General features: G+C 38.2%; 1 protein-coding gene across 3 annotated transcripts in view; it reads left to right on the top strand.

Moving 5' to 3' along the window:
• The first annotated feature begins 9,301 nt into the window (after positions 1-9,301).
• Ptgr2 (prostaglandin reductase 2) overlaps positions 9,302-13,370 on the top strand; it is a 44,268-nt gene continuing 40,199 nt past the window's right edge. The window contains exon 1 of one of the 3 annotated variants that reach the window (XM_076849890.2): positions 9,302-9,360. The gene's annotated coding sequence lies outside the window, so the exon portion shown is untranslated. The other 2 variants (XM_076849889.2, XM_076849891.2) reach the window with 2 other exon arrangements.

The following is a 13,370-nucleotide window of genomic DNA, read 5'->3' as shown; positions in this document are numbered from 1 at the left end:
CATTTCAAAGTCTTTCACAATCTTTCCTGACAATAATAGGCCCCCAACTTGAACTCCAACATAAAACTTTAATGTGTGAAGTCTTAGGGCTTCTCTGAAAAAAAAAAAAATTAAAAACATGAAGAACTTTGGAAGATTATGTTAACCAGACAAAAGTAAGACTTCTGGGCTCCTCAGTTAATACAAATAAGTGATGGAAGTGGGAAGGCCTTATTCTCTAAAGACACCCCTGTGCTCTAAAAGTCTATCTAATGTTTCTATTAGTTTTGAATATTGCTTGTGGTACTAATGATGGAACCTAGAGATAATCTATCACTGAGCTAAATCCCCAGCTTTTAAAATTTTTTTTTTTATTTTCACACAGGGTCTTGCTAAATTTCAAGAGGTTGGCCTTGAACTTGTGACATCCTACTGCCTCAGCCTCCTGAATAGCTGGGATTACAGGTGTGTGCAGTCATCAGCTGATGTTTCTCTTTGTAATGTAACTCTTATGTTCTCTGTAAAATATTATATCTGGCATTTATTATTTTTCCCCAATGTTGAGGAACAAACCCAGGACCTTGCACGTGCTAGACAAGGGTTCTAATGAAGCTAAACTTCAGCCCTTCTTTAATTTCATTTTTTTTTCCTTTTGGTGGTAGTGGTAGTCCTGGGATTGAACCCAAGGGTGCTACATCCCCAGCCCTTTTTATTTTGAGAAAGGGTCAGGCTAAATTCCCCAGGCTGGCCTTGAACTTGTGATCCTCCTTCCTCTTCCAAGTAGCTAGTATTATAAGTGTGTGTCACCTTGCCAGTTCCTTCTTCAAATTTTATCATCAACTACTTTAGGAATACAAAATGGTTATAGAATAACATAACACACATCCAGGTACTCAACATTAAATTTAAGAAATACAATATCAAAGTCAGGCTTGGTGGTACACAGCTGTAATCCCAGATCCTTGAGGAGCTTAGACAGAAGGATCCAAAGATTAAGGCCAACCTGGGTAACTTAGTAGGTCCCTGACTCAAAATAAAAAACAAATGGGGTTGGGGATATAGTTTAGTGCTTGAAAGCCTGGGTTCAATCCCCAGTACTGCAAAATTAAAACCCAAAAGAACAATATTACAAATAGAATTGTATTTGTATCCCCCTGTTGATCTTATTTCTCTCCCTCCAGAGATAACCATTCTTAATATGGATGGGAAGTTCATCATTCCCGTGCATGGTTGTATGCTTTTTCAAAATAAATTGAGTTCAGAAACAATATATCATATTAATTTTCATGTTTTTAAACTTTATACAATTGGACTTTCATTATATTGATTCTTTCTGTAATTTGTTTTTCCCTCCTTTGGTGCTAGGGATTGAACCTAGGGCCTAATGCATGCTAAGCACACATTCTACCACTGGGCTACACTCTACTCCACAGCCCCTGTAATTTGCTTTTTCTATCAACATTATGTTTTGAGATTTTATGTTGGTGTTATTTGTTAGAAATGATAACCAGGGAGATGGGGGTATGGTTCAGTGGGTAGAATACTTAGTAGCATGCACAAGGTCTTGGGTGTAATCCTGGTATAACAAAAAACAAACAAAAAACTTAGAAATAAGTTCTTGGTTTACAATAAAAAAATGGACCAGCCTGGGCACTGTGGTGCATGCCTGTAATTCCACCTTCTAGGGAGGCTGAAGCAGGAGGACTGCAAGTTTGAGGCCAGTCTGGGTAACGTGGCAAGATCCTGTCTTGAAAAAAAATAAAAATGGGTTGAGGATGTAGCTCAGTGTAGAGCACCCCTAGGTTCAATCCCTAATGCCAAAACAAACAAACAAACATAAAACCCAATAATGATCCTCAAACACACGCTAAGTTATTTATTCAAACTTGGGTAAATCATATAACTTTTAAAATTTTTCTTTCTATAGAATGACAGAGATGAATTAGATGAGAGCCTCTCAAAAAGAATCTTTTTTTTTTTTTTTTTTTTTTTTAGTTCAGGCCTCTTTTTTCCTCAAAAAAAGACTTTTTAGAAATCTCAAATTCTTTTCTAAAATTATTTGGAATTTAAAAATAAACTAACCAGACGTCCATTTATGGCCAAGTAAGGAAACTGGCAAATCCAGCTCCTCAAAAAATCAAAACTACAAAGCTAGACAAAATTAACATAATCATTCTGGGTTCTGGAAATTGATCCAAGGCATACAATCATCTAAAAGCATTTATGTTTGAAGAACTGCTAAACTTCAGGTAAGAATCTAAGGAATCTTAGATGTTTTGGCCTGAGGCTACTCCTATTACCTATCACCACCCCAACTCAATATGTGAAGTTTCTTCCAGGGTAGGGCAGGTCATAATGGCTGGCAGCTTTAGAGACAGGGGCAATGCCAGTGCTCAGAGGCACTGTCGAGTGACTTCTCAGAAGGTGGTGAATAGGAAGAAGAAGACGCTTGGATCTGACATAATTGCAGTGGGCTAAGCATATTCTTGGGGGAAGCTGAATATATGCATGGTGTGTAGAAAGAGGACCCATGCCTGCCTCACCCTGGGGCTGCACATGTATGCACAGGCAGGAAAGACTGATTTTACAAATTTATCCCAGATAAGAAGAAAGTAAGCAAGAGGGAGGGAAGGAGAGAAGGAAGGAAGGAAAGAAGGAAAAGAGGAAGAGAGAAACAAAATACTAGAAACAACAAATTTCAGGGGAGAAAATTTCAGAATCCATGTTTGTTACATATTATAAACAATGTGGGGGGCTGGGGTTGCGACTCAGTGGTAGAGCACTTGGCTAGCACCATTGAGGCTCTTCAGCACCACATAAAGATAAGTAAATAAAGGTATTGTATCCATCTACAACTAAAAAAAATGAAGGGCTGAGACCAGGCTGGGTGTTACATACCTGTAATCCCAGCGGCTTTGCAGCCTGAGGCAGGAGGATTATGGGTCCAAAGCAAGCCTCAGCAAAAGTGAGGCACTAAGCAACTCAGTGAGACCCTGCCTCTAAATAAAATGCTAAATAGGGCTGAAGATGTGGCTCAGTGGTTGAGTGCCCCTGAGTTCAATCCCCTGTACCAAAAAAAAAAAAAAAAAAAAAAGTAGGGTTGGGGCTGTGTGGCTCAGTGGTAGAAAGCTTGCCTAGCATGTGTGAGGCACTGGGTTCATGTATAGATAAAGAAAATAAAGGTCCTTCAACAATTAAACAATATATTTAAAAAATATAAAATATTCAACAACAACAAAAATGTGAGGCATGAAACAAAACAAAAAGGGGTAACCCATACTCAGTGTGTGTGTGGGGGGGAGGGATGGGAAGAAAGGCAGTCAATAATAATAGTTTCTATCCTAGAGGTTCAATTTAATGGACAAAGACTTTAAAGCAGCTAAAAAAAAAGTAATAGAGTTAGGGATTTAGTTCAGTGGTCTAATGTTTGCCTAGCATAGGCAAGGCCCTGGATTTATCCCAGTACTTGAGGGATGGGGGGAGAAGCTGCTAGTATAAAGGACTAAAGACAATCACACTTAAAGAATAAAGGAAAGTTGGGCTGGGGCTGTAACTCAGTGGTAAAGCGCTTGCCTCACATGTGTGAGGCACTGGGTTTGTCTCAGCACCATATAAAAATAAATAAAGATATTGTGTGTCCATCTACAACTAAAAAATATTTTAAAAAAGAATAAAGGAAAGCATAACAACAATGTATCAATACATGGACACAATGTATCAACACATAGAACCTTGAAAAGAAGTCCCAGAAGAGGAAAGAATACATAGACACAATGACACATCCAAGCTATGCCAATCTGTCTCCTAGAACTTTAGAATTTCTTTTTTTTTTTAATCTCAGATTTGAGAATCCCTGGAACTGAATTCAGAGAAAAGATGTAGAGTTTATTGCAGTCCCTAGAACTTGTCTGATTCCTACATGAAGTTTCACTTCTCAGTGATTTCTTGGATTCTAAATTATCATAGTACCCTTTGAAATTTGAAGAAGTTTCCTTAAAAAAAAAAAAAAAAGACAACTTATGCTAGACACTCAAAATCAAATCAAAAGAATCTTAACTAAATCGCCCTCACTTATGTTCTTGATACATTCTCTTTAGCCAAACTTACATTCTTATGTGGAACATAAGCCTTAAGATTGATACTTTAAGAGACTTTAGTTAGGATTTAGCTTAGGAATATAAATAGGAAAAGAATGAAATAGTAAAAATCATAAGTCAGTGGTAGAGCACATGCTTAGCAGGTGTTAGGTCCTGAGTTTAATTCCCAGCACCATTAAATAAATAAATAAATAAGACTATATCTTCTGCCTTGGGTGTGCTCTTTCTCTCTCTTGGACTGCTTGCTCTGGGGAAGCAATAGCCTTTAAGATATGCCTGTTGTAATTTATTTGCTGGTTCACCTCATTGGCATGATACAGTCCTATGGGAAAGGTACCTTTGGAAAGGAACTGAGAGAGGCCCCCATCCAGGAACCAAAAAGGAACTGAGGCCCTTAATTAATCTAACAGCTCATGAGGAATAGAGGGTCATGTAAGAAAGCCTGGAAGTAAATCCTTCCACTCTGAGTATTCTTGTGACACCAGAGCTCAGTTAGCAGCTTGACTGCAGAGACCTCAAGCACAGGTACCCAGCCTAAATTTCTGACCCATAGAAACTCTGAGATAATAAAGTTTGTGTTTTAAGGTCTTGAGTTTTGGAGTGATTTGTATACAATAGATACTAATAAATTTTCAAAAAGTTTTTTTATTTTTGTAGTGCTGGGGATGGAACTCAGAGCCTGATGTATGCTAGGCAAGTGCTCTACCACTGAAATACATCCCGAGCCCCCAAAGATTTTCCCTTTTCTCCCCTTTTCTTTTTTTTTAAATATTTATTTACTTGTAGATGAAAACACAGTATCTTTTTTTAATATTTATTTTTTAGGTATAGATGGACACAACACAATGCCTTTATTTATTTATTTTTTTATATAGTGCTGAGGATCGAACCTGGGTCCCGCCTGTGCTAGGCGAGCGCTCTACCGCTGAACCACAATCCCAGCCCAAAACACAGTATCTTTATTTATTTTTGTGTAGTGCTGAGGCTCAAGCCCAGTGCCTCATACATACAAGGCAAGTGCTTTAACACTGAGCCCAACATCAGCCCTCCCCTTTTCTTTTCTTTTCTTTTCTGATATTGGGGATTCAATTCAGGGATGCTTTACCACTGAGTTACATCCCCAACTCTTTTTATTTTCTATTTGGAGACAGGATCTCCCTAAATTGCCCAGGTTGGCCTTGAACTTATGATCCTCCTGATTCAGTCTCCTGAGTAGCTGGAATTACAGGCATTCACCATACTCAGCTCCCAAAGATTTCTTTGAAGGTTATTTTCACATGGTTTTGCAAGAATTTCTGTTTCTAAGAGTTCTTCATGCTTATTTTTGAAATTGTACTTTCAAGAACTGATTTATATTAATAGTGAGAAGAAAAAGTTGATCACATTTATAAATATCCACACACACTGATAATCTTATGAATGTTCTTAATTCAACACCCTATGTACCTTTAATTCCTTAAAGTAGTTTTATGGCTCAGAAAGTTCTCTCTCTATCATTAGCTACAGAGGAGAGGAGAAATCTCATTTATCTCTAAGAGACTTTTCACTAATTTTGAAAACTGTATTTTTAAGGTTAGGTTCTAGATTTCATTAGTCAGCAATATAAGCAAAAAGTAGACTAGGGGAGGTAAATTATGCTGGCAGAAGTGGAGGAAGAGGGCTGGGGATGTGGCTCAAGCTGTAGCGCGCTCGTCTGGCATGTGTGCGGCCCAGGTTCGATCCTCAGCACCACATACAAACAAAGATGCTGTGTCTGCCGAAAACTAAATATATATATATTAATAAATTCTCTCTCTCTCTAAAAAAAAAGAAGTGCAGGGAAAATGGATAGGTAGAGTACTGCAGTGAAATCTTAAAAATTATAGAATCTAGTTGATGATTCTAAGATGTGAGAGTTTATTAAAAAAAAAGTGGAGGAAGAGATGAATAGGTGGGCTGGGGCTGTAGCTCAGTGATAGAGAACTTACCTTGCAGGTGTGAGGCCCTGAGTTCGATCCTCAGCACCACATAAAAAATAAATGAATAAAAATAAAGATATTTTAAAAAGAGATGCATAGGCTTTTATTTAATAACAGTGAAATAAGGAGTTTATAGCATTTAACTCTCTAAAAATATCAGTCATGCCAACAGGAAGTATAGGAGAGAAAATTATGTTACGCAATTATGAGATAGATGATGTATAGTGACTTTAAATAAAAGCAGTGGGAGAAATTTCAGGTCCAACACAGGACAACTCTGGCCATTTCAGTCCCATGCTCTATGTGGAGTTGCTTCTGGTGGAGTCCAACTGATTCTTTTGCCTAACCCTGCTTTTCCTCTCTCTTGCCATGGGTGTTGATGCCAAAGACCTTTCCCAATAAACATCCTGCACACTAAACTCTTCCTCAGAGTTTGCTTTCCAGAGAAGCCATCTTGTAACAGGTACAAATATTGTCTTTCCTTTTGCCCAAAGAAAGTTCATTTATTTAAACTTGAATTCAGGAGTCATTATAGCATTCTTCAACTGGGGAACTAAGTTCCTATAATAATAAAAAATGGCTCTAACATATTTATGATCCCATTTATATAAAATGCCCAGAGAAGGCAAATCCATAGAGACAGAAAGTAGATTAGTAATTGCTAGGTGCTGGAGGAGAGGGAAGAGCAAAGAGTGACTGATAATGGGTAAAGGGTGATAAAAATATCATTCAATTAAATATTGATAGCAGCAAAATCTTGTGAATATACTAAAGATCACTGAATTGTGTATTTTAAAATGGCAAATTTTATAATGTGTGAATTACATCTCCATAAAAATGTTAAAAGCATTAGCTCTAGTAAGTTTTTGACAGTTCCTATGAACTTTAGACAGATTCATCAAATATGAAGTTTCTATTCATCCATTCATCTATGCAATTGATATTTATCAAGCACCTTATTCTTGGCCTGATATAATAAAAGGTGCTGGTAGATTCAGAAAAACGAAGTCAGTGATACATGGACCTTGAATGTCTTACAGACTAATGGGAGACAGGTGTGGTTTTATCTCCTACCTTGTTGTATTATTTCTCTAGGATGTTTTTGTATCATTATGAACAATTATCACTTCCACAAAAAAGGTACTTATTTAGCATCAAATTATCTTTGATGTTGCACTAAGTGCTCCATACTATGCAGATTAGACATACTTATATTCTTTCTCCTGAGCAATTTGCAATCTGACAGAGATGACTACACAGGAAGTCATATGAAGTCATTTTAATTAAAAATAATTTAATGAATGAATATATAAACATATCAGATTAAAAGTTTATATTATGCTTGAGTGAAACAACATATACACCATAGCATTTTTGGATAAGGAAGGTATAAGAAAAATTGACACCTCCCTCTAGTTAAGACTAGAAAGTGATTATCTCAGAAATTGTTTGAATAACCAAAGAGACAGGATTAAGCTTCTGCAGATGGATGAGAGAAGGGAATTTTCCAGATTTATGGCAAATATAGCAGAAGGGTAGGTGCTTGGAATCAGGTAGGAAAATTTGTTCCTTTACTTATTAGTTATTTAATCTAACTTAGTACTTAGCTGATTTAACTTCAGTTTCCTCAATTGTAAAATGGGGGGCTGGGGATGTGGCTCAAGCGGTGGCGCGCTTGCCTGGCATGCTTGCGGCCCGGGTTGGATCCTCAGCACCACATACAAAAAACAATGATGTTGTGTCCGCCAAAAACTGAAAAATAAATATTAAAAATTCTCTCTCTTTCTCTCTCTCTCTAAAAAAAAATTGTAAAATGGGAATGATAATAATAGGGTTGTTTTAAAAATTAAATCACATAGGGAAAAAGTCACGTAAGGCATTAGTTAACTCAAAATGTTATAGAAATGACAGCTACATTAGAAGTAGAGGAGAAACAAGATGAAAAGATACCTGTAAATTCATTCCTTGAATTTTTGGGATTAGGAATTCATTCAAGGAGGAAAATCACAATTGTTACCTGGCCCTAGAATTGTGACAGCTGAAGTGAATTTAAATGTTGCAGTTCTGCTTTGAAAGAGTATTTTTTAAAAACATTTTTTGATTGGTGTGTGTGCGTGTGTGTGTGTTTTATTATAGATGGACATAATACCTTTATTTTATTTTTTGCATTCTAGGCAAGTGCTCTACCACTGAGCCACAACCCCAGCCCCTGAAAGACTATTTATTTTTAGATCAAGTTTTAAACTACCTTTATTTTCTACTATTACTTTTAGTTTGAGCATTTTCTTTTTCATCAGTTGATTCTAGTTACTACAACAAAAGGTTATTGAAGGTCTATCTGTACAGATACAAAGATTAGTTCCTGCGGGAAATTCACATATTTCCTAGTCATTTTCTGAAGCTTTTCCAAAGAAGTGAAAATGCTTAGAGGTAAAGCTACCAGGAACTCTAACCTATTTGATTGCTACCTGTTTGCTGACCACACCAAATCATCTTTCAGCTATTCCATACCATGACTTGTGCTTGTGTGTTAGCTCCCATAGGAATTCAATGTAAACAGCACTTCTTACACACGCAATTTCAGGATAGTCTCCCCAAGGGTTTGAAGGCCTTGGGGACCCACAGCTATTCTAGGATAAAGACTTGCTCATCCCCGACCAGCAATAAAAGAAGTGCTTATTAATTAATGAAATTACGAAATCAGTTCACATTAGGTAATTCATTTTCGAGCAATCTGGAATTCTGTGTAAAAGAAAAGACTAAACCCTGTCATAAAGTCTCGCTAAAGGGCCCTGAGCCATCAGCCTGGAGAGAAGTTTTAACCGTAGCTCTGCCCCTAACTCGCTGAAAGGTAGGTGGTCCACACTTCGTCCCTCCAAGCCTCAGTTTCCTCACCTATAAAGCAAGGGTTAGGGTTGACAGTCTCTCTCTACGGTAATTTCCCAGTCTGAGGCTCACAGAGACCATTAACACGAATAAAATTCCTTCAAGGGCAGCTGGATGTGAACTCCTGGTCAAGGTTGAATGATTTGCTCTTTGGGTCCAGGCAGTAGGGGTGACCAAAGAGCACCAATCCCGGTTAATTTATTAATGCATTTGCTCATACGTAGCCTTTGAAGCTTGGTAGTTCCCCGGCCTCTGACGGAAACGTGGGGACCAGAAGAATCTTGCCTAAACTTCAAAACCCTGCCCCTGGGCGCCCCGGGAGGCTCAGAGCCAGGCTTAGTCCTGCGCCTGCGTGGTGTGGTTGGAGGGCCAAGGTCGCGCCGGAGCCAGCCCCTCCCTTCTCGTCAAATCACGCGAGATCGCCCCCAAGCTGCGCGACGGTGAGTGGCGCGCTGAGGGTCGCTGGGTTTTCTGTACTCGAGGTAGGTGAGGTTCTTGCGGTAAGGGAGGGAGCTCCGAACCAGGGTTGTCCTCCCGCCTTCCTCCCGCCTTCCTCCCGGAAATACTGTCCACGCTGGCATTCTTGCCAAGGATACTAGGGTAGGAAATGACCGAAAAGGAGGCGGTTTTTATTTTTTAAGAATTATTAGGGGGGCCTGGGGATGTGGCTCAAGCGGTAGCGCGCTCGCCTGGCATGTGTGCGGCCCGGTTCGATCCTCAGCACCATATACAAACAAAGATGTGTCCGCCGAAAACTAAATAATAAATATTAAAAGAAAATTTTCTCTCTCTCTCTCTCTAAAAAAAAAAAAAAAAAAAAAAAAAAAAAAAAAAGAATTATTAGGGGATGGCGCAGGCCTGTAATCCCAGTGACTCCTGAGTCTGAGACAGGAGGATCGCCAGTTCGAGGCCAGTCTAGGAAATTTAGCAAGCCCCTGGTCTCAAATAAATAAATAAATAAAAAGGACTGAGGCTATAGTTTAGTGGTAAAACACCCCCGGGTTAAGTCCCCAGTACCAAAAAAAAAAAAAAAAAAAAAAGAATTGTTAGCTGGGTAGCCGAGTGTGGTGGGGCCTTACCTGTAATCTGAGCCAGCCTCAACAATTTAACAAAAACCTGTCTCAAAAAAAAAAGGGCTGAAGATGTAGCTTAGTGGGAAAGCACCCCTGGGTTTGATCCCCATTACTAAATGAGGATAGGTGCGGGGGAGAATTGTTAGAGGTAAGCAACTTTAAGTTTAGATATAATTGAGGCCTCTGGGACTTTTAGTTAACATCACTCTATTGGGTGGTACCAGGCATAGGGGCAGACTTAAATCATTGAACAAAACTTACACAAATATTATTAGTGCTGACAGTCTTAGGAATTTTGGACTATTGGTGCAGGTCATTAGTAATTTCCACGTAAGTAGCTGGTAGTAGGAACTGTAGAGGAAAATGAGGTCACTAAGAAAGAAAAGAGCCATGCAGGATTCTTACATGTAGGACTTGGGGAGAGGAGAGGAAAGGACTGGCAGGACAAAGCAAAGGTCAGCAAAGTCATTTGTGGTGGAGTACTAGAACAAGATAAGCATAAAGAAGTGTTTTATTAAAAGGTATTAGGGGGTAGAGATGTACTTTGTGCTTGCCTGACATGCCTTGGGTTTGATTTCCCAGTACTGCATATTTGGAAGCTCATGTTAGGAAAATGGTATGTGAGTATGAGTTCTAGTGTTGTTACTGCAAGTAATGGAACCCTGGACAACCTTCAACCTCTTTGTGTCTGCCTTTCCTCCTTTATAAAATGGAAGTAATATTACCAACCTCACAGAGCAGTTTGGGGCTGGGATTATGTTTAAACAAGATAATGAATAAGAAGTCTTTAGCTTAGTCTTTAGTTTAGCATCTAGGAAAATTTAGGAAACAGACTGAGAAACCCTTATTTTTCAAGGTCCCACTTTTAGTTGACTATCTTTGTTTTACTTATTTATTTATCTTATGTGGTGTGGAGGATTGAACCCAGTGGCTTACAGATGCAAGGCAAACGCTCTACCACTGAGCCACAACCTCAGCCCCAAATAGCACACTCTTTATGACTGGTACTGAGAAAATTTTTCAGTTGATCATCCATCTGTATTATTTTTGAATATTATTTAGCACCAGTTAGGAAACTACTTCGTTTCCTAATAAGATTTGTTGAGTTTTTTTTTTTTTTTTTTCTCTTCACTTGGAATGAATCTATCACTATCACTACCCCTCCTTTCAGATCTTGTATTTGGTGCATCTTATTTTAGATGTTAACTAAACCAAGTGCTTTATATTCTTAATGTGTTGTTTGTTGTGCTGTTGGGTATTGTACAATTATCCTGCATTTCTTATATTTGGCACTTGAAAAGTTTCTAATTTAGTGTAGAGGGAGAGAACTGTTCTTATAATAAGTATTTGGACAGATATACAGTTTTATTTTGTTTTTGTGGTATTGGAGATCGAACTCAGGTATTTTTTACCACTGAACTACATTCCAAGTATTTTTTACTTTGAGATAGGGTCTCATTAAGTTACCCAGGCTAGTTTTGAATTTGTGATTCTCCTGACTCAGCCTTCTAAATAGCTGGGATTATAGGCATGCACTACTGCACATTTTAAAGAAATAAAACATACTGTTGAGAGTAGAAAAGAAAACAAATATAAAACCTTATTTGGAAAGGTTCCTTTAGTTGAAAATTTAGCCATCATTGTATGATTAATAACCACTTAAGGGTAGTTGAACCTACTTTACTTGGAAAAACTTTGCTTTTTAATACTACATAATTAACACCCATGGTGTCTGATATTTCCCTATGGACATCATGATGTAATGAAATAGGATGTAGGTAGACCACATTCAAAGATCCCTGCCTAAAAAAAAAATGAAACTGAATTTAATTAAGCTTCTAGATTTACTTATGAGTGACAAGCAATGGGCGAAGATAGAAGAAAAATGCAGATGACACTATTAGGAAGCTATCATGGAACATTTTACAAACAAAAGAATGAAGAAACAAAGCGATAGCATGAAATAGAAAGTTCCAAATATATGTGGACTTTGAATCCTGATTCTAATGAATCAACTATAAGAGATATCTTTGAGGCAATCAGAGAATTTCAGTATATACTAGGTGTTAGAGATGTTAAGGAATTACTCGTTCTGTTAATTTTGTTAGGTGTAATAATGGTATGGTGTTTAAATTGGAAACAATCCATTATCAAAGATGGTTTAACTGAAGGATTTTATGTGAAATGGGATGATTCTGGGATTTGTTTTAAGGTGAATCTGGAAAATATGGTCATATCTGGCAACTTTGTATCTAGAAGAAGAGAATGAATATTGATAAGCAGCTAGTCATTTCTGTAACAATCAATAAGAATATATATAAATGTATGTAAAAATGCATATAAAACAAGGAAGCAAATAATACATATTTCCATGTTCTTTCTATCTTACTGAATGTCACCAACATCAGACATTGTTATGGTTTGGATTTGAGATATTCTTCAAAAAGCCCATGAGGCAGTGTAGGAAATTCAGAGGTGAGAGATTAAATTATGAGAACTGTGACATAATAAATGGATTAATCCATTTGATGGGTTAATAGTTGAATGGATTACTGGGTAGGGACTATAAGCAGGTGGGCTATGGCTAGAATAAGTAGGTCACTGGAGGCATCTTTTTCTCTGCTTTCTGGCTGCCATGAGCAGACAACTTTCCTCTACCACACCTCCTGCCATGATATTTGGGCTTACCTCAGGCCCAGAGCAGTGGAGTCAGCCAACCATGGACTGAACCACTGAAACTGTGAGCTCAAAATATACTTTTCCTCCTCTTAAGTTGTTCTTGTCAGGTATTTTAGTTACAGCGATGAAAAGCTGACTGACACAGACATTTAGTTATTTTATTTTTTGTGGTGTTGGAACAGATCCAGGCTTTATGCATGTTAGGCAAGTATTCTCCAGCCCTAGACATTTAGTCTTAAAAAGGAGTAGAATTTTCCTTTAGTATAGGGTACTTGCAGGAGAGTTGGAGGCTGGTAAAAGATTGTGTATGTAAAAGCCTTGTTTGGGGAAGATTTGGGGAAATGATAGAAAATGTAGCATTTGGAGCTGGGCGCTATGGTGCATGCCTATAATCTCCTTGGCTCAGGAGGCTGAGGTAGGAGGATCGAAAGTTCAAAGCCAGCCTCAGCAACTTAGCAAGGCCCTCAACAACTTAGGGAAAGACTGTCTCAACATAAAAAATAAAAAGGGCTGGGATGTGGCTCAGTGGTTAAGTTCCTATGGGTTCAGTCCCTGGTACAAAAAAAAAAAAATGCTTTGGGGCACCTGTAGTCCCAGCTACTCAGGAGGCTGAGGAAGGAGAAGCACTTCAGCCTAGGAGTTCAGGGCCAGCCAGGCAATATAGCAAGACCTTATCCCAAAAAACAGAACAACAACAA

This window comes from Callospermophilus lateralis, chromosome 3, assembly GCF_048772815.1.
Source record: "Callospermophilus lateralis isolate mCalLat2 chromosome 3, mCalLat2.hap1, whole genome shotgun sequence".
NCBI lineage: Eukaryota > Metazoa > Chordata > Mammalia > Rodentia > Sciuridae > Callospermophilus > Callospermophilus lateralis.
Note: the sequence above shows the minus strand (reverse complement) of the source record. Positions and strands in the feature narration are given on the sequence as shown.